The sequence below is a fragment of the Callithrix jacchus genome, chromosome 8, assembly GCF_049354715.1.
Source record: "Callithrix jacchus isolate 240 chromosome 8, calJac240_pri, whole genome shotgun sequence".
Classification (NCBI taxonomy): Eukaryota; Metazoa; Chordata; class Mammalia; order Primates; family Cebidae; genus Callithrix; species Callithrix jacchus.
This window is the reverse complement of record NC_133509.1, coordinates 59,665,452-59,684,711: the sequence shown is the minus strand read 5'-3', so window position 1 is coordinate 59,684,711 and position 19,260 is coordinate 59,665,452. Positions and strand designations below refer to the sequence as shown.

Here is a 19,260-nt window from a genome sequence, read left to right as displayed (position 1 = left end):
AGGGGATGAAGAGCAGAGCAATTAAAAGAAGGGTTTTCGGTCTCTGGCCGAGAGTTAAGAAATAACTGAGTGAAGGAGACCTCTTGATGGAAAGAATAAGGGAGGAGTTGTAGTTAGGACAGAGGGAGTCAGACAAAACAAATCCTTTGTATCAGGCATTGAGAAAGCAAGAAAAATGTGGGGACAGAGAATGCTGATGACTGACCAGAGGTGCAGATATAACTTCTTCTGTTATTTTTTTTTCATCTAAATCGTGTATATTTACGAAATATGTGATTTTTATAGAGACCTTTAACATTTAACCTCTCATTTCATCTCAATAGCATTCTTCCATATTTAGGAAAAATATCCTGACTCTCATGTTGCAGATGGTGAAGGTGAGGCAGAGATATGAGAGACCCTCAAATCATTTTTAAAGGATGAACTGAGAGTAGGTTGCAAGTCCTTTGGTTTCTAGTTTAACCATCCTACAACTATGCCTTCCCATGGGAGTTTCATGCCAGCACCTCTCCCTTTTCCATGGCCTTGGCACAGGGAAGAGATTTATGGTTCATATTGGAATATCGAACTTTTTTTTTAATTAGATAGTTACCTTTAAAATCTGAAGAGCTGACAGGTGGAGGAAAAACAACACGTATTGTGTTTTCACACAAAGGACAAGACCAAAAGTAAAAGATGAAAGCTACAGGAAGATATATTTTCTAAAGAGTATTTTAAAAAAATTTTTTTAATACTTAAAACTTTTGAACTTTTTAATGTTTAGTTTCTTTATTGGTAATAAGTTCCCTGTTACATGACTTTACCAGGCTGTTCTTGCATTGCTATAAAGAAATACTTGAGACTAAGTAATTTATAAACAAAAGAGATTTAATTGGCTCACAGTTCTGCAGTCTGCACAGGAAGCATGGCACTGATATCTGCTCAGCTTCTGGGGAGGCCTCAGAAAACATTCAATCATGGCAGAAGGAGCAGACATGATCACATGACCAGAGTGGGAATAAGAGAGTGAGAAGGAAGTTCTACACACTTTTAAACAACCAGATCTCAGGAGAACTTACTATCACCAGGACAGTACCAAGAGGGATGGTGCTAAACCATTCATGAGAAATCTGCCCCCATGATCCAATCACCTTCTACCAGGCCCAACCTCTAACACTGGGGATTATATTTCAAATATGAGATTTGGGTGGGGACACACATCCAAACCATATCAATCAGGCATTCAGGTAAAGACTGAATGGCCATCTGTCAGGAATATCAGAGAAAGATACCACCTAGATAAAAATTGAACTTTATGACATCCAAAAATTCTTCCAAAATTCATATGCTCTTTGGTTTTCATTGATTGTTCAAGACCCACTCTTTCTTTTATATTATGTTTGCTAGAACAGAACAATCATCTGCTGAGTCAGGGGAAAGTAAGCAGAGAAAAATTAAATAAATAAAGACAATAATTCCCCCCCCCCATACCTTTGGAAATGTAAAGGCTAATAATAGGAGTCCTTCTCTGGCTAATTAATATATCTTCTCATTACTCAAAGGATTATAAATCATTCTACTATAAAGACACATGCATACATATATTCATTGTGACACTGTTTACAATAGCAAAGACTTGGAACCAACCCAAATGCCCATCAATGATAAACTGGATAAAGAAAATCTGGCATATATACACATGAAATACTATGCAGCCATAAAAAAAGAAGAATGAGTTCATGTCCTTTGCAGGGACATGGAAGAATCTGGAAACCATCATTCTCAGCAGACTTACACAAGAACAGAAAACCAAACACCACATGTTCTCACTCATAAGTGGGTGTTGAACAATGAGAACACATGGTCACACGGAGGGGAACATCACACAAAAGGGCCTGTAGGGAGTGGGGGTGCTAGGGGAGGGATAACATTAGGAGAAATACCTAATGTAGATGACAGGGGGATGGATGCAGCAAACCACCATGGCATATGTATACCTATGGCATTGTTTTATCTCCCTACCTATGTAACAATACAGCATGATCTGCACATGTACCCCAGAACTTATAATATATGTGTGTATATATACATGTGTGTATATATACATTTATGTATATATGTATATTATACATACATTTATGTATATATGTATATTATACATATATATGTATGTATGTGTATATATATCTTCTTTTATTCTTTCCAAGAAGTTATTTGACAAACTTCTTTTGAGGACAGTTTTCCTAGATTTAATCTGTCTGTTCTTTCTTAATGCGTGGCTCTTCAGTATAAAGAAGTTCCAATCCGGATGTTGATATTATATTTCTGGATATTTGGAATACAGCATTTCAATACCCAGAAAATTTGTGGGCTTCTCACTGAAATTATTAAAAATAGTTGTATTCTTAGCTTAATTTTCTCCTGAATCAAAGCATATAATATAAAATGCTTTGGTAGTTGGTTGAATAATCCATGAAAGCACAAAGCTTCAGGTCATATTTGAGCCATGACTAATGCATTTCACTGAGTCTTTACTATATTTCACTTTCTGTAAAGTTTCACTAGAGTTAGGACTACCAGACTCTATTTAGGCTCCTTATCAACAAGTTATGGCCAATGCATCTAATTTCTTTCTTAAAAAAATTATCAGATTGAATAGCCTTAGGATGCAGAAAGCATAGCAAACATAAGCATGATATGTCTGGACTTTAGCGAGGGAATTAATGGGGTCAATAGCCGAGCGCGGTGGCTCACGCCTGTAATCCCAGCACTTTGGGAGGCCAAGGCAGGTGGATCACGTGGTCAAGAGATGGAGACCATCCTGGTCAACATGGTGAAACTCCGTCTCTACCAAAAATACAAAAAAAAAAAAAAAAAAAAATTAGCCGGGCATGGTGGCGCGTGCCTGTAATCCCAGCTACTCAGGAGGCTGAGGCAGGAGAATTGCCTGAACCCAGGAGGCGGAGGTTGTAGGGAGCCGAGATCATGCCATTGCATTCCTGCCTGGGTAACAAGAGCGAAACTCCGCCTCAAAAAAAAAAAAAAAAAATGGGGTCAATAACAATGGTCTTAACAACAGATTAAGAGATGTGGACTTGGAAAGGAGGGCATTTTAGATAGAGAATTACAATTTTTAAATATTCAGACTAAAATGGATACAGATTAGGAAGGAAAGCATTTTCCCTTAATCATGTACCGCGCAAAATGATTTCCAAAGTCTTGCATGGTGATTTAGAGGGCATGGTCATCACATTCTCAGATAACATAGGCTTAAAGTGGATAAAGAACATGCTAGATATTACAATCAAACTGCAAAATTTAGCTGAGGGTGATGGCACATGTCTGTGATCCAAAATACTGAGAAGGCTGAGATGGGACTGTCTTAGCCTGTTTGCGTTGCTGTAAAGGAATACCTGAAGCTGAATGATTTAAAAATAAAAGAGGTTTATTTGACTTATGGTTCTGCTGACTCTACAGAAGCATGAAACCAGCATTTGATTCTGGTGACAGCCTAAGGCTGCTTCCACTCATAGCAGAAGGAGAAGGAGAACTGGTATATACAGATCACATGGCAAGAGAGAATAAAAGAGGGTCAGGCTCTTTTCAACAACCAATTCTCAGGGGAAATCTAGTGGGAACTAATAGATGCACTCACTCCCCCTTCCCCAAGGAGGGCATTAATCTAGCCAACGGATCTCCCCCTATGATCTAAATACCTCCTATTCAGCCCCACCTTCAACATTGCAGATCAAATTTCAACATGATATTTAGAGGGGGCAAATATCCAAACCACAGCAGGATGTTCCCTTGAGCCCAGGTGTTCAAGGCTGCAGTGCTGTGTGACTGCACATCTGCATGGCCACTGCACTCCAGCCTGACCCACATAGTGTGACCCTGTCTCTAAAAAACCAAAAACAAGCCTCCAAAATGTCTGTTAGACTGGACCAAAACCAGTTTAGTAAGATTAAATTTAACAGAGATAAATGTATGTGCATTTTAGACTGGAAAAACAACTCTACCTGAAAAGATGAGGTAATAATATCACACAAAAACATTATATATAATCAGGTCTTAAGAATTTTAACAGACAATAAGCAGAGTGTGAATAAAGTAATGTGATGCTTCAAAAAAATAATTGAGCCTAGGCTAAATTTACAGACGCTCACAATCGAGAATGATGGAATTTATGTCAACTCTTTTATGAACAGCTAAATTATTGCATTTTTGTTTTGGCTTTGCATTTTAACAGATTTTAGTTAAAAGAAAAAAACTAAACCTAGAAGATAAATCAGAGTAAGGATGGGCCTTAAAACCATGCTTGTTAAAGAAACATCAGAGGACACAAGACATTTAATCCAGAGAATATGATTACTATCTTCAAATATTTGAATGGCTTGAATGTAACACAGATGTTAGATTTGTTCCACGACTCCAAAAAGTGGAGCTGTTAGAACAAGCAAATGGAAGATAAAAGAGGGAAATTTTAGTCAAGCTAAAGAGGACTATTTTTACAGTCAAAAGTATGCCAAAATTAAGTGGGTTGCCCCACTACAGTAACGATTGACTAGATGTCTATGTGAGGATATTGTAAAATTTGTATATTCTGTAGCATCTGGGCTGTGAACAACATCTTCAAACAATTGAAAGTTTACTATTCTAGAGAGATAAAACAATGCCAAAAAAAACTGAAACTCGATTTCCTTCCTTTCCAATTTGCTCAAATCGTTTATTCTCTCCTTACTTCTATTTTCTTGCCTGTGAAATGTAGGTAATCCTATTTGCCATCTCAGGCCAGATGGAAAAGTCTGTAATGAGTTTGGAGCTTAGAGTATTCTTCACCATAAATTTTCCATGTGTTTCTGTTGCTGTTTTTTAGAAAAAAATATTCAAAGTTTTCTGCTTGAATGAGAATAAAATTCAAAGTCTGGGAGAATGCCCTCAAATTGTTTCTTTTTCTCTCTCAAAAATAAAAATTGGATGTGATTTGGGCCAATCAGTCTCCTTGATAAGGCAAAAAGCAATACAGCTGCTGGATGTTCCCAAGGCTTTATATGAATTGCGTTCTACTAACCCAGGGACTCCCAGGTTTTACTTAAACATATTGGCCTAGAACCAGCTCATCCATCATGCAAGTCTCTAAACAAACGAAGGCCAGTCTGCCCAGGCAGAGCTGAACAGGAGGCGACAACTGGAGGATTAAGACTAATTCCAAATTGTACTTGCAATACATTTCAAATATTAACTCAGTTTTTAACAGTATTTTTCTTTAATTTGATATTTCCTTTCTCATATCCTTTCATTTCTAGACCTATTTACCCAAAAGAAGAGCAAATCAATTAAAAATAAAGCCTCTGAAAGAAATGCCTGATAGCTCATATAGTTCTTCTATGACTCAAATACAAGAGGGGAGGAGATAAATGGAAAATCACAAGGCAAGTATGATTTCCACAAAACGCTGAGATTTTTTATTTTAAAATATCTGACTTCTAAATTAAACACCCCTCAGCATTTCTGTAATGATTATGAATAAAGCTTTCATTTTTGACATCCTAATTACTTTTGTTGACACGTGGGGTTTTTTTTTTTGGTCCTATTTTTCTTTTTTCGTTTTGTTTGTTTAAATTAAAAGAAAAAAAGCACTCAATTCTGCCAAGATATAAAAAATGTCAAAGAATATAAGGCTATTTGTTTGGCTAGGTCCATTGATTTAAAATACTCAATTTTTAGAAAATGGTGATGAAGGATGTACTGCATTAATTTTGTAAAGTGTGAGAAGGCTCCAAAAAGGAGAATAGTGATAATGCATAATATGGGTAGGCTGTCAGAATACAGTGGAAAAAAATAGCACACTTTTTCAAAGATATACAAATTAGGCATCTGAGTCAAGTTCTTAAATTGCTCTATAATGCTTCTGGCAAAGGAGGTAACTCGTAGTAGGCATTTGTTGTGTGACTGTAGATTTATAATTTTAGTTGAATGATGTCATTTATTGGGGATATAAATATCAACTATTCTCAGCATTCAATTTTTTAAATTGTTTTTCCTGTATTCTTCATGCTATTTTACTTTGGATAAGAAGCACAATTGATATGTTCTGTATCTAATTTATAATCCAACATGCAAAAGATCTCTCAGTTTTGTTAAGTTCACCTATGAGATCATCCATGCATTCAAGGCTGAATAAATTGAGAATGCAAGAGTAAAAATATTGTAAAGAAATGGTTCTCATGCATAAGAGGAGAGAATATATTCATTATTAATGATAAGAAACATTGTTATTGGATCTTCAAATTTCACATCAAGTCACATGGCATCCCGGAGCCATTTGTGCACAAGTGTCCAGAGAGAAATAAAAATAAAATCATCCAAAAATTTTGTCATATCCAATATTATACAGATCTAACATTTTGTTTGTAAAATTAATTTCATTTTGCTTTATTATATTTAGTTTCCACTGTGGACTACAGGAAAAAATCTAGAAAACTCCAAGCAGATATTTGGGACTTATTCTTTGTATTTTATCACTATACATGAATAAAATGGATGTGATCAGAGGCCAGAGAATAAATATTTTAGGCTTTGTGAGCCATATTGAATTTGTATCTCTGTTGTAACTACTTAACTCTGCTATTGAAAGCAGCCATTCAGTAATAAATAGCCTACCAACCAAAAAAAAAAAACCAAGATCAGACAAATTCATAGATGAATTCTACCAGAGATAAAAAGAGTTGGTACCATTTCTACTGAAACTATACCAAAAAATTAAAAAGAAAGGACTCCTCCCTAACTCATTAAATGAAACCAGCATTAACCTGACCAAAACCTGGCAGAGATACAACAACAGCAAAAAAGAAAACTTCAGGTAATATCCTTGATGAACATCGATGCAAAAATTCTGAATAAATATTGGCAAACCAAATCCACCAGCACATCAAAAAAATTACCCACCATGATCAAGTGTGCTTCATTTCCACGGTTGGCTCACACATGCAAATCAGCAAATGTGATTCATCACTTAAACAGGACTAAAGATAAAACCACATGATTATCTCAATAGATGCAGAAAAGGCCTTTGACATAATTCAACATTGCTTTATGTTAAAACTCTCAATAAACAAGGTATTGAAGGAACATATTTCAAAATAATAGGAGCCATATAAGACAAACCCACAGCCAATATTATACTGAATGGGCAAAAGCTGGAAGAATCCCCTTGAAAACCAGCATAAGATAAGGACACCCTCTTTCACCACACTATTCAACCTAGTATTGGAAGTTCTGGCCAGGACAATCAGGCAAGAAGAAGAAATAAATATATTTAAATAAAAAGAGGTGAAGTCAAACTGTCTTTGTTTACAGATGACATGATCATATATCTAGAAAACCCCACCTTCTCTGCCCAAAGCTTCTTAAGCTGATAAGCAATTTCAGCAAAGTCTCAGGATGCAAAATCATTGTGCAAAAATATATAGCATTCCTATACACCAACAACAGGCAAGCAGAGATCCAAAGGGTGAATGAACTCCCATTTACAATTGCCACAAAAAGAATAAAAAACCTAGGAATAAGCTAACAAGGCAAGTGAAGGACCTCTTCAAAGACAACTACAAACCACTGCTCAAGAAAATAAGAGAGGACACAAACAAATGGAAAACCAGTCCATGCTCATGTATAGGAAGAATCAATATCATAAAACTGGCCATACTGCCCAAAGTGATTTAACGATTTGAAGCTATTCCCATTAAATTACCAGAAGCATTCTTCACAGAATTAGAAAAAAAAAATGTTAATTTATATGGAACCAAAAAGGAGCCCAAATAGCTAAGATAATCCTAAGCAAAAAGAACAAAGCTGGAAGCATCAAGCTACCTGACTTCAAACTATACTACAAGGATACAACAACCAAAACAGCATGGTACTGGCACAGAAACAGACACATAGACCAATGGAACAGAATAGATAACCCAGAAATAAGACCACACACCTAAAATCATCTAATCTTTGACAAACCTGATAAAACCAAGCTATGGGAATAGGATTCTCTATTTAATAAGTGGTGCTGGGAAAGCTGGTCAGGCAGATGCATAAAGTTGAAACTGGACCCCTTCCTTACACCAGATATAATTCAAGATGGATTAAAGATTTAAATGTAAACCCAAAACTACAAAAACCCTAGAATAAAATCGAGGCTTTTTGTCATATGTTTATTGGCTGCATAAAAGTCTTCTTTTGAAAAGTGTCTGTTCGTATACTTTGCCTTCTTTTTAATGGGGTTGTTTTTTTCTTATAAATTTGTTTAAGTTTTTTTGTAGATTCTGGATATTAGCCCTTTGTCAGATGGATAGATGCAAAATTTCTCTCCCATTCTGTAGGTTGCCTATTTACTGTGAAGATAGTTTCTCTTGCTGTGCAGAAGCTCTTTAGTTTAATTATATTTTATTTTTCAATTTTGGCTTTTGTTGCCATTGCTTTCAGTGTTTTAGTCATGAAGTTTTTGCCCATGCCTATGTTCTGAATGGTATTGCCTAGGGTTTCTTCTCAAGTTTTTATGGTTTTAGGTCTTATGTTTAAGTCTTTAATCCATCTGGAGTTAATTTTTGTATAAGGTATAAGGAAGAGGTCCAGTTTCAGTTTTCTGCATATGGCTAGCCAGTTTTTCCAACACCACTTATTAAACAGAGAATCCTTTCCCCATTTCTTGTTTTTGTCAGGTTTGTCAAAGATCACATGGTTGTAGCTGTGTAGCATTATTTCTCAGGCCTCTGTTCTGTTCCATTGTTTCATACAACCGTTTTGGTGCCAATACCATGCTGTTTTGGTTACTGTAGCCGTGTAGTATAGTTTGAAGTTATATATGCCTCCAGCTTTGTTCTTTTTGCTTAGGATTGTCTTGGCTACATAGGCTCTTTTTGGTCCTATATGAAAATGAAAATAATTTTATCTAATTCACTAAAGAAAGACAATGGTAGCTTGATGGGGATAGCATTAAATCTATAAATTACTTTGGGCATTAAGGCCATTTTCATGATATTGACTCTTCCTATCTATGAGTATTAAATGTTTTTCCATTTGTTTATGTCCTCTCTTATTTCCCTGAGCAGTGGTTTGTAGTTCTTGAAGAGGTCCCTTACATCCTTTGTAAGTTGTATTCCTAGGTATTTTGTTCTTGTTGTAGTGCTTGTGAATGGGAGTTCACTTATTATTTGGCTCTCTGTTTGTCTATTATTGGTGTATAGGAATGCTTGTGATTTTTGCACATTAATTTTGTATCCTGAGACTTCGCTGAAGTTGCTTATCAGCTTAAGTAGATTTGGGGCTGAGACAATGGGGTTTTCTAAATACACAATCATGTCATCTGCCAACAGAGACAACTTGACATCCTCTCTTCCTATTTGAATACCCTTTATTTCTTTCTCTTGCCTGATTACCCTGGCCAGAACTTCCAACATTATGTTAAATATAAGTGGAGAGGGAAGGCATCCTTGTCTTGTGCTGGTTTTCAAGGGCAATTCTTCTAGCACTTGCCCACTCAGTATGATATTGGCTTTAGGTTTGTCATATTTTTGTCTTATTATTTTGAGGTGTGTTTCACCAATACGTAGTTTATTGAGGGTTTTTAGCATGAAGGGCTGTTGAATATGATAAAAAAAACTTTTCTGCATCTACTGAGATAATCATGTGGTTTTTGTCATTGGTTCTGTTTATGTGATGGATTATGTTTATTGATTTGCATAGTTAAGCCAACCTGATCATGCTGGATAAGCTTTTAGATGTGCTGCTGGATTTGGTTTGCCAGTATTTTATTGAGGATTTTCGCATTGATGTTCATCAGGGATATTTGCCTGAATTTTTTGTTGTTGTTTTGTCTCTGCCAGGTTTTGGTATCAGGATGATGCTGGCCTCATAAAATGAGTTAGCACGGAGTCCCTCTTTTTCTTTTCTTTTTTTTTTTTTTTTAATTTGTATATGGTTCAGCTGAGGTATTTTATTTCTGTTTAAAGTCAAACACACTACATAAGACATAGAAGGTGCATTATATATTGGGAAAACATAAAACAAGTATAGTGGCTGCCTGGCTCACAATGATTAACTCTTCTCTAAGAATGGCCAGATCATTCAATGGTGCCATCATGTCTATCCTAGTATCATAAATGTTTGCTTGACCTAGGCCAAGTTGATCCACAATTCCTATGGAAATTTAATTTTCAATGAAGAATCAAATTTACCTGAAGGTCACTGAACCTGAATTATCTGAACTCAAGAAGCCACTGAAATCTTAGCTTTATAATACAAAAAGAACCCTAAGCTTTAGTTTTCAGCTGTTACCTCAATTCTATTAGTTACTCCAATATATTTCCAACAAATTATTTTCTTTTTCAAAACATTATGTATAAACAGTAGGAATTCAACTCTGAAACCAGTAGAAGCATAGCAGGAGGAGTTCCTCTTTTTCTATTGTTTGGAATAGTTTCAGAAGGAATGGTACCAGCTCCTCTTTGTACCTCTGGTAGAATTCAGTTGTGAATCTGTCTGTTCCGGGTGTTTTTTGGTTGGTAGGCTATTAATTACTTCCTCAATTACAGAACTTCTTATTGGTTTATGCAGGGATTCGACTCCTTCCTGGTTTAATCTTGGGAGAGTGTATGTGTTCAGGAATTTATCCATTTCTTCTAGATTTTCCAGTTTATTTGCATAGAGGTGTTTACAGTATTTTCTGATGGTAGTTTGTATTTCTGTGGGATCAGTGGTAATATCTGCTTTGTTATTTTTTATTGTGCCTGTTTGATTCTTCTCTCTTCTTTATTAGTCTGGCTAGTGGTCTATCTATTTTGTTAATCTTTTCAAAAAAACAGCTCCTGACAAGGAGCCAAGGAGAAGAACCACCAGCTTTACAAGTCCCATACCAACAGAATCATTGCAAAGGTGATTCCCACTTCACTAGAAGAAGAGATCAAAGAGATTCATCAAAGTGGCAGTAGTAAGGCTCTGGACAACACTCCAGAGTTTGAGCCCTCTTGACATTTTCTGCTTTTACTGGAAAGGAACGGAAACCATTATGAATGATGAGGTGACAAAGAGATTCTCAGCAAAGGAACTGGAGTCCTCGAACCTGCTGAGCAGTACCAATTATAACGTTCAGTACATCAGCCTTCAGCTCACGGTCCTGTGAGTTGACTCAGTACTGCTTCCTGCTGCCACTCAGGATAGCACTGGCTTTCACAGGGATTAGCCTTCTGGTGGTGGGCACAACTGTGATGGGATGCTTGTCAAATGGGAGGTTTAAGGAGTTCATGAGTAAACATATTCACTTAATATTTTACCAGATCTGTGTGCGAGCACTGACAGCCATTATCGCCTACCATGACAGGGAAAACAGACTGAGAAACGGTGGTATCCATGTGGCCAGTCATACCTTGCCGATCGATGTGATCATCTTGGCCAGTGAAGGCTATTATGCCATGGTAGATCAAGTGCATGGGGACTCATGGGTGTGATTCAGAAAGCCATGGTGAGGGCCTGTCCATTTGAGTGCTCCGAAGTGAAGGATCGCCACGTGGTACCTAGGAGACTGAACATGTTCAAGATAAAAGTAAACCGCCTATCCTCATCTTCCCTAAAGGAACCTGCATCAATAATACATCAGCGATGATGTTCAAAAAGGGAAGTTTTGAAATTGGTGCCACAGTTTACCCTGTTGCTATCAAGTATGCCCCTCAGTTTGGTGATGTCTTCTGGGACAGCAGCAAATATGGGATGGTGACATACCTGCTGCAAACGATGGCCAGCTGGGCTATTGTCTGCAGCATGTGGTACCTGCCTCCCATTATCAGAGAGGCGGCTGAAGATGCCGTCCAGTTTGAAAATAGGGTGAAATCTGCCATTGCCAGGCAGGGAGAATTTGTGGGCCTTCTGTGGGATGGGGGCCTGAAGAAGGAGAAGATGAAGGATACGTGCAAGGAGGAGAAGCAGAAGCTGTACAGCAAGATGACAGTGGGGAACCACGAGGACAGAAGCCGCTCCTGAGCTTGCCTTGAACTGGCGGGGGCCACCTTGCCAAGAGCCAAAGGGCTAGGAGCTGGAGTTCTCATTCTCTCCACCACACCTACTGCTGCTTCCTTTCCAGACTCCAGGGCTTCCAGGGCTGCTCTGGAACCCAGGACTCCGGCTTTTGCCCAGCCCCAGCGGGATCCCAGTGCACCTGGCGTGGCCTGCCCTTGGTGGTCTGAACAGATGCTGCGGGTGTCTCTGCCCAGAAGGAGATGCCTTGTCTCTTTCAGCAATGGAATGCCATTAAAGTCAACTCCCCCTCTGTGCATGCTGTGCGGGCTGAGTAGCTGGGGAAATCTGGTCACATTCTTGTGCTAGGGGCAGTGGGACAGGAGTCTGTTACCCATGCTCATGTGCCAGGGATGTGCCAGAGGTGGCCACCCACTCTCGAGGAGAGGCATAGCTGAAGTATTGTGGCTGGCTTCAGCCTCAACGTCACCCCTAGCCTTGGAGCTCTGCAGACATGATAGGAAGGAAATTGTCATCTGCAGGGGCTTTCAGCAAAATCAAGGGTTAGATTTTTATGCTGCTGCTGATGGAACCACCAAAGGGAGAAGAGGCCAGGTGGGCTGCTGACTGGGCCATGGTGAGAACCAAGAGTCCTGTGTGTTCATACTCCAGGCTAACCCTGAACTCCCCATGTGATGCATGCTCCGTGGAATGTGTGCCTTGGTTTCGCCATCTGTAACATGAGTCGGTGGGGAAGGGTGGTGATTCCTACTTCCCAGGGCTGTTGTGGGGTTTAAAGTGCTGTGGTGATTGAAGGACACATCACATTCAGTGTTTAAAATACAGGCCCACAAAATGGGAAGGGAAAGTCTGAGCTCAGAGGTGCTGTACCTGGCTTTGAATTGTCTTTGTGAGTAAATAAAACCAGCTGGTGAATGAAAAACAAATAAACAAAGAAAAACTGGCTCCTAGATTCATTGTTTTTTGTATTTTTTTTTTTAAGAGACAGAGTTTCACCATGTTGGCAGTCTGGTCTTGAACTCCTGACCTCGTGATCTGCCCACCTTGGCCTCCAAAAGTGCTGGGATTACAGGTGTGAGCCACTATGCCTGGCACCTCAATTTTTTTTTAATGGGTTTTCATGTCTCTGTCTCCTTCAGTTCTGCTCTGATCTTATTTATTGCTTGTCTTCTGCTAGCTTTTGAATTTATTTGCCCTTGCTTCTGTAGTTCTTTTAATTGTGGTGTTAGGGTGTTGATTTTGGATATTTCCTGCTTTCTTCGGTGGGCATTTAGTGCTATAAATTTCCCTCTAAACACTGCTTTAGCTGTGTCCCAGAGATTCCAGCACATTGTGTCTTTGTTCTCATTAGTTTCAAATAACTTATTTATTTCTGTCTCAATTTTGTTATTTACTCAGTAGTTATTCAGGGACAGGTTGTTCAGTTTCCATGCAGTGGTATGGTTTTTAGTGAGTTTCTTAATCCTGAGTTCAAAATTGATTGCACTGTGGTCTGAGAGACTATTTGTTATGATATCCATTCTTCTGCATTTGTTGAGGAGTATTTTACTTCCAATTATGTTGTCAATTTTAGAATAAATATGATGTGGTGCTGAGAAGAATGTATATTCTGTAATTTAAGGTGAAGAGTTCTGTAGATGACTATTTCATCAATAGAGAAATGCAAATCAAAACCACAATGAGATACCATCTCATGCCAGTTAGAATGGCAATCATTAAAGAGCCAGGAAACAACAGATGCTGGAGAGTATGTGGAGAAATAGAAATGCTTTTACACTGTTGGTGGGAGTGTAAATTAGTTCAACCATTGTGGAAGACATTGTGGTGATTACTCAAGAATCTAGAACCAGATATACCATTTGACCCAGCAAACCCATTTCTGGGTATATACCCAAAGGATTATAAATCATTCTACTATAAAGACACATGCACACATATGTTTATTGCAGCACTGTTCACAATAGCAAAGACTTGGAACCAACCCAAATGCCCATCAATGATAGACTGGATAAAAAAAATGTGGCACATATACACCATGGAATACTATACAGCCATTTAAAAGGATGAGTTCATTCATGTCCTTTGCAGGGACATGAGTGAAGCTGGAAATCATCATTCTCAGCAAACTAACACAGGAATAGAAAACCAAATACTGCATGTTCTCATTCATAAGTGGAAATTGAACAATGAGAACACATGGACACAGGGAGGAGAATAACACACACTGGGCCTATCAGGGGGCGGGGGACTAGGGGAAGAATAAAGGGGTTTGGAGGTAGGAGAGAGATAGCATTAGGAGAAATACCTAATGTAGGTATACCATAGCACATGTATACCTATATAACAAACCTGCATGTTCTGCACATGTATCCCAGAACTTAAAGTATAATAATAATAGAAAAAGAAAATCAAGGCAATACCATCAGGGAATAAGCACCAGCAATGATTTCATGAAAAATGCCAAAAGCAATTGCAACAAAAGCAAAAATTAACAAATGGGATCTAAATAAACTAAAGCGCTTCTGCACAGCAAATGAACCTATCATCAGAGTGAACAGTCAACCTACAGAATGGAAGAAAATTTTTGCAATCTATTCATATATTATATGAAAAATGTAATATTCAGCACCTACAAGAAACTTAAATATACGAGAAAAAAGAACACTGAAAAGTGGGCAAAGAACATGAACAGACACTTCCCAAAATAAGACATACATGTGGCCATTAAAAATATGAAAAAAAGCTAAACATCACTGCTCATTAGAAAAATGCAAATCAAAACCACAAGGAGATACCATCTCATGCCAGTTCAGAATGGCTTTTATTAAAAAGTCAAAAAAACAATAGATGCTAGTGAGGTTGCAGAGAAAAAGGAATGCTTTTATACTGTTCGTTGACATGTAAATTAGTTCAGCCATTGTGAAAAATAGTGTGGTTATTCCTCAAAGACATAGAGGCAGAAACACCGTTTGACCCAGTAATCCCATTACTAAATATATATCCAATGGAATATAAATCATTCATTTTTAAAGACACAGGCATGTGTATGTTCATGGTAGCAGCATTCATAATAGCAGAGACATGGAATCAACCTAAATGTCCATCAGTAATAGACTGGATGAAGAAAATGTGGTAAATATATACCATGGAATATTATGCAGTCATAAAAAGGAACAAGATTGTGTATAGAGTTGGAAGCTATTATCTCAGCAAACTAATGTAGGAACAGAAAGCCAAACACTACATGTTCTTATTTATAAGTGGGGCTGAATGATAAAAACACATGGCCACATGGTGGGGAACAACACACACTGGTGCCTGTTGGAAAGTGGGGCTGGGAGGAAGGAAAGCACCAAACGAATAGATAATAGATGCTTGGCTTAATACTTAGGTGATAGAATGATCTGTGCAGCAAATCACCATGGCACATGTTTACCTATGCAACAAATCTGCACATCCTGCACATATAACCACAAACTTAAAATGAAAGTTTGAAAAAAGAAAAAAAATGAGTTTGGCAGTGTTTGTAAAACTCTATTTGCAAAAACAGGTGGTAGCCCAAAATATCTCACTGGGCTAGTAGTTTGCCAACCCATAGTGTAGATAATCATGGTGACTGTATCAAATATTTAGAACTAAATGGAACCTAAGTGAGTCACATGGTTCATGTGGTTATAGTTGCACATTCTGCATTTTTATACATAATACAACATAGTTTCAAAGTGATTAGAGGATTTTCTCACAGTCAAACAGAATAAACAGTTTTCCTATTTGTTTAAAAATGAAAAATTTATCCAGGCATGGAGGTGCATGCCCGTAGTCCCAACTACTTCAGAGGCTGAGTCCACACAGTGAATTGAGCCTAGGAGGTTGAGGTTGCAGTGAGCTATGATCATGCTACCGCACTCCAGGCTGGGTGACAGAGCAAGACAACAGTCTCAAAATATAATAATAATAAAATTAAAATGCAATAAAAAATAAAATAAAATTTATTTCTAATTGCACCAAATTGAATATCCCTATCTCTGCCAGATCTCCATGTAATCATCCAAAAATAGATCAAGACAAAATTAATTTAGACTTACTAACAGTTTTGAGTTGGTCAGACTAAGGGCAAAGACTGTCATTAACAAGTTAGACATTTTTAATTGACCCATCACAATTAAATTTCTTGTGAAGTATTCAAACGAGTTTTACATTATGAAAACTCAATTTACAGATTTATCTCATAAATATGGTTTGTAATTTTTGGTAACAGAAAAATGAGAAATTGCAAAATTAATTTGTCAAATAATGAACCTGTGGTCAGTAGTGCATGTGCTAAAAGTCATGGAAACTATGCTCTCTGAAAAAGCCCATGTTCTTCTTGGGATAGAATACAGTTCATTTCAACACACTTATTAACCAGCAGAAAAATGAGAAATTGTAAAATTAGTTTGTCAAATAATGAACCTGTGGTCAGTACAGCATGTGCTAAAAGACATGGAAACTATGATCTCCAAAAAAGCCTACATTCCACTTGGGATAGAAAATAGTTCATTTCAACACACTTATTAATCAGTTATTATGTCAGGCAAAAACCCATAATATACTATCCACCTTTGAGAAGCTCATAGACTAACAGGAGTATAAAACACAACACATCCATATTTGCATCTCCTTTCTCAGCGAATCTCCTTTCTCATTTGTGGCACACAACATACTCTTTGTCATGCCGATTTCTTGCTCATGTGCTTCTCCTTTTCTGTGCACCAGTTTCTCCCACTAGTGCACAGAAAAGGAGGACTTGAAACATTTTTAGGTAAAGATTCTTAGAGAATTTGAGGAGTAAATTGAGATTATCCAGGCAAAGATGTGAAACACTGCACAACTGAAAAAGGAAAGTGCATGAGTGAGAAAATCCTGTTACGAAGAGTCCTGTTATGCACCATAAACTACAAACAGAATAGGAAATGAAGGGAATTGCAAAAGAAGGGGCGGGAGAGTTGGAGAAACTAGGTCATAGAGGGTCTCACATTATTGTGCATAATTACCAGACTAGATATTTACCATTTATGCTTTTTAAATCTGCATCCATTTGACACACAACTTGCATGCACCAGCCCCCAATACTAACACCATTGTACACACTTAAAGATTCTGATGTGCCCCTTGCCTTGGAGAATGCAGAAGAGAAACTTGACAGAAAGAAATAGGAAGAAAAACGCTAAAAGTTTTTAATCAAGTTGTTAGCGATTTGGTGTTTGATATAAAGCCTTAATCCTCTTTTCTCCCCAAAATCTTCTATAAAATTTATATTGCTGCTAATGCTTTCTGAAGTTAAATATGTTTTCTGAAGATTTCATGAATGCAGAGTTTGGCTTCAAGAGCAAAGATTCTCTATGGAGGCCTGGTCATATGTTGGCTGTATTATTTCCTATTTTCAGAAGCTGTTCTCAGTGCTACAAATGGAAAGATGAACTCTACATGAGGAGACAAACACAAATAGTAATCACAGCATTGTGACAAGTTTTTTTAAAAAAAGGAGGTTTATACTATGTTACATGGAAAGAGGAAGAAATGATTAATTTTACTAAGAGAGGTCCCAAGAAGGCTTTCCAGAGGAGATGATACTTGAACTGACCTTTGAAGCATAATTAAGAGCCTACCAAAAACAGAGGAGAGGTAGGAACGTCATTAAAACAAGGAGAAAAATCCTTAGAGAAAACATTTTGTTTTAGAAAACTGTCATAGATTTACATGGTTGAAACACAAGTTGTGTGAGGATGATAAGGCAGAAGTCAAATCACGGAGTCATGAAGAGGAGGGAAGAATTGCCAGTTTGAAGTCTTAGAAAAAAAATAGGATTAATAGGATCAATACATATGACTGAGCTAAGCCCTGAAGAATGAGTAACATTGATTATCATAAACAGATCACTCGAGAGGGTCTGCATCATGTCTTTTATCTTTTATAACCTCTTCAATACTAAATCAGGGCTGAGAATAAGATGGTATGCAGATGCAACCTGGTTTACTGATTTCCTAATTGCCTCAAAGACCTAACCAACAGATGTGTAGAAGAAAATACATTCCAAAATAGCCATTAGTATGGAAGAATACTGAAGAATGCCACAAAGATTTGCAAGGGTTTTATATAAATTATATAAATCATTTTATGTGACTTATAAACTTATTTTATATGAATCATATAAGTCATATAAATCATAAAATATATACATGATATATATCATATTATATATCATATATTTGTAAAAAACCTAAACATATCATTGATATTAATAAAAACTTTATATACATTATATATAATTACACAAGATCCTTCCAAATTTTTGAAGCATCCTTCAGCATTCTTCCATACTAATGACTGTTTTGGAAGACAGGTAGATAGATAGACACCAGTTTTTATTTATATCAGATTATATATATATATGCACTCACATATTATATATATAAAATACATATGTTAGTTTTTAAAACCTGCATTCTAGAATATTGGAGGTCACATATTCCACACGCACTCCCATATTCTTTTAAGGTATAACAATGTTAAATCATGCAGGCTACTGAATATATAGCCTACCACTATAAATTTATTTTTAAAATATTTATTGGATAACTAATATCTAAAAGGCAAAAATGATGTAGTATTCTGTTTATTGGCATGTGAATAATCTGTAAAATAATGATAAAAATCAAGTTATAAAACAGCACATACAATAGCATTCTATTTTTATTAAACTATTTATATAGGTATATTTTATATGTGTGCATGTATTCACACACATTCATGTTGACTCAGACTGGTTCCATTCAGAGCTTTTCTTGTCTCTGCCTCTTCATGCTATGAAGTTTAAGATCATTTAGTAAAAATAAAATCAACAAGAAAATAAAAATTACTGAGTGTTAATTACCTTCTTAAATATGCACTTTAAGAACATTAAGTCTCAAAACCTTAGCAACATAAGAAACAAGATTTTAAAGTGAAATCTCATCACAGAGCACACAGGAGTGTTATTTTCTTAAAGGAATACCCTCCACGCAATGAAAGTAGCCCATTTTTAAAAAATAGTCTAGGGCCAGACTTCTAGACTCCATGATGAAATAGTGGAACTTGTCTTTTAGAGAAACTAAATCGCTCGCCTGCTCACTGTTGTTATCCCAGCTTCAAATTTCATTTCAGTTTATCCATTTTAATAAAAGAGTCTATATTATTTATCTTTGCCAAAAAGGTTTGTAATCCCCTCATTAAGATTTTTAATAG

The 19,260-nt window shown here is 36.9% G+C and overlaps 1 pseudogene; it reads left to right on the top strand.

Moving 5' to 3' along the window:
* Positions 1-11,168: 11,168 nt before the first annotated feature.
* LOC100401907 (glycerol-3-phosphate acyltransferase 4 pseudogene) lies at positions 11,169-12,003 on the top strand (annotated as a pseudogene).
* Positions 12,004-19,260: the final 7,257 nt, after the last annotated feature.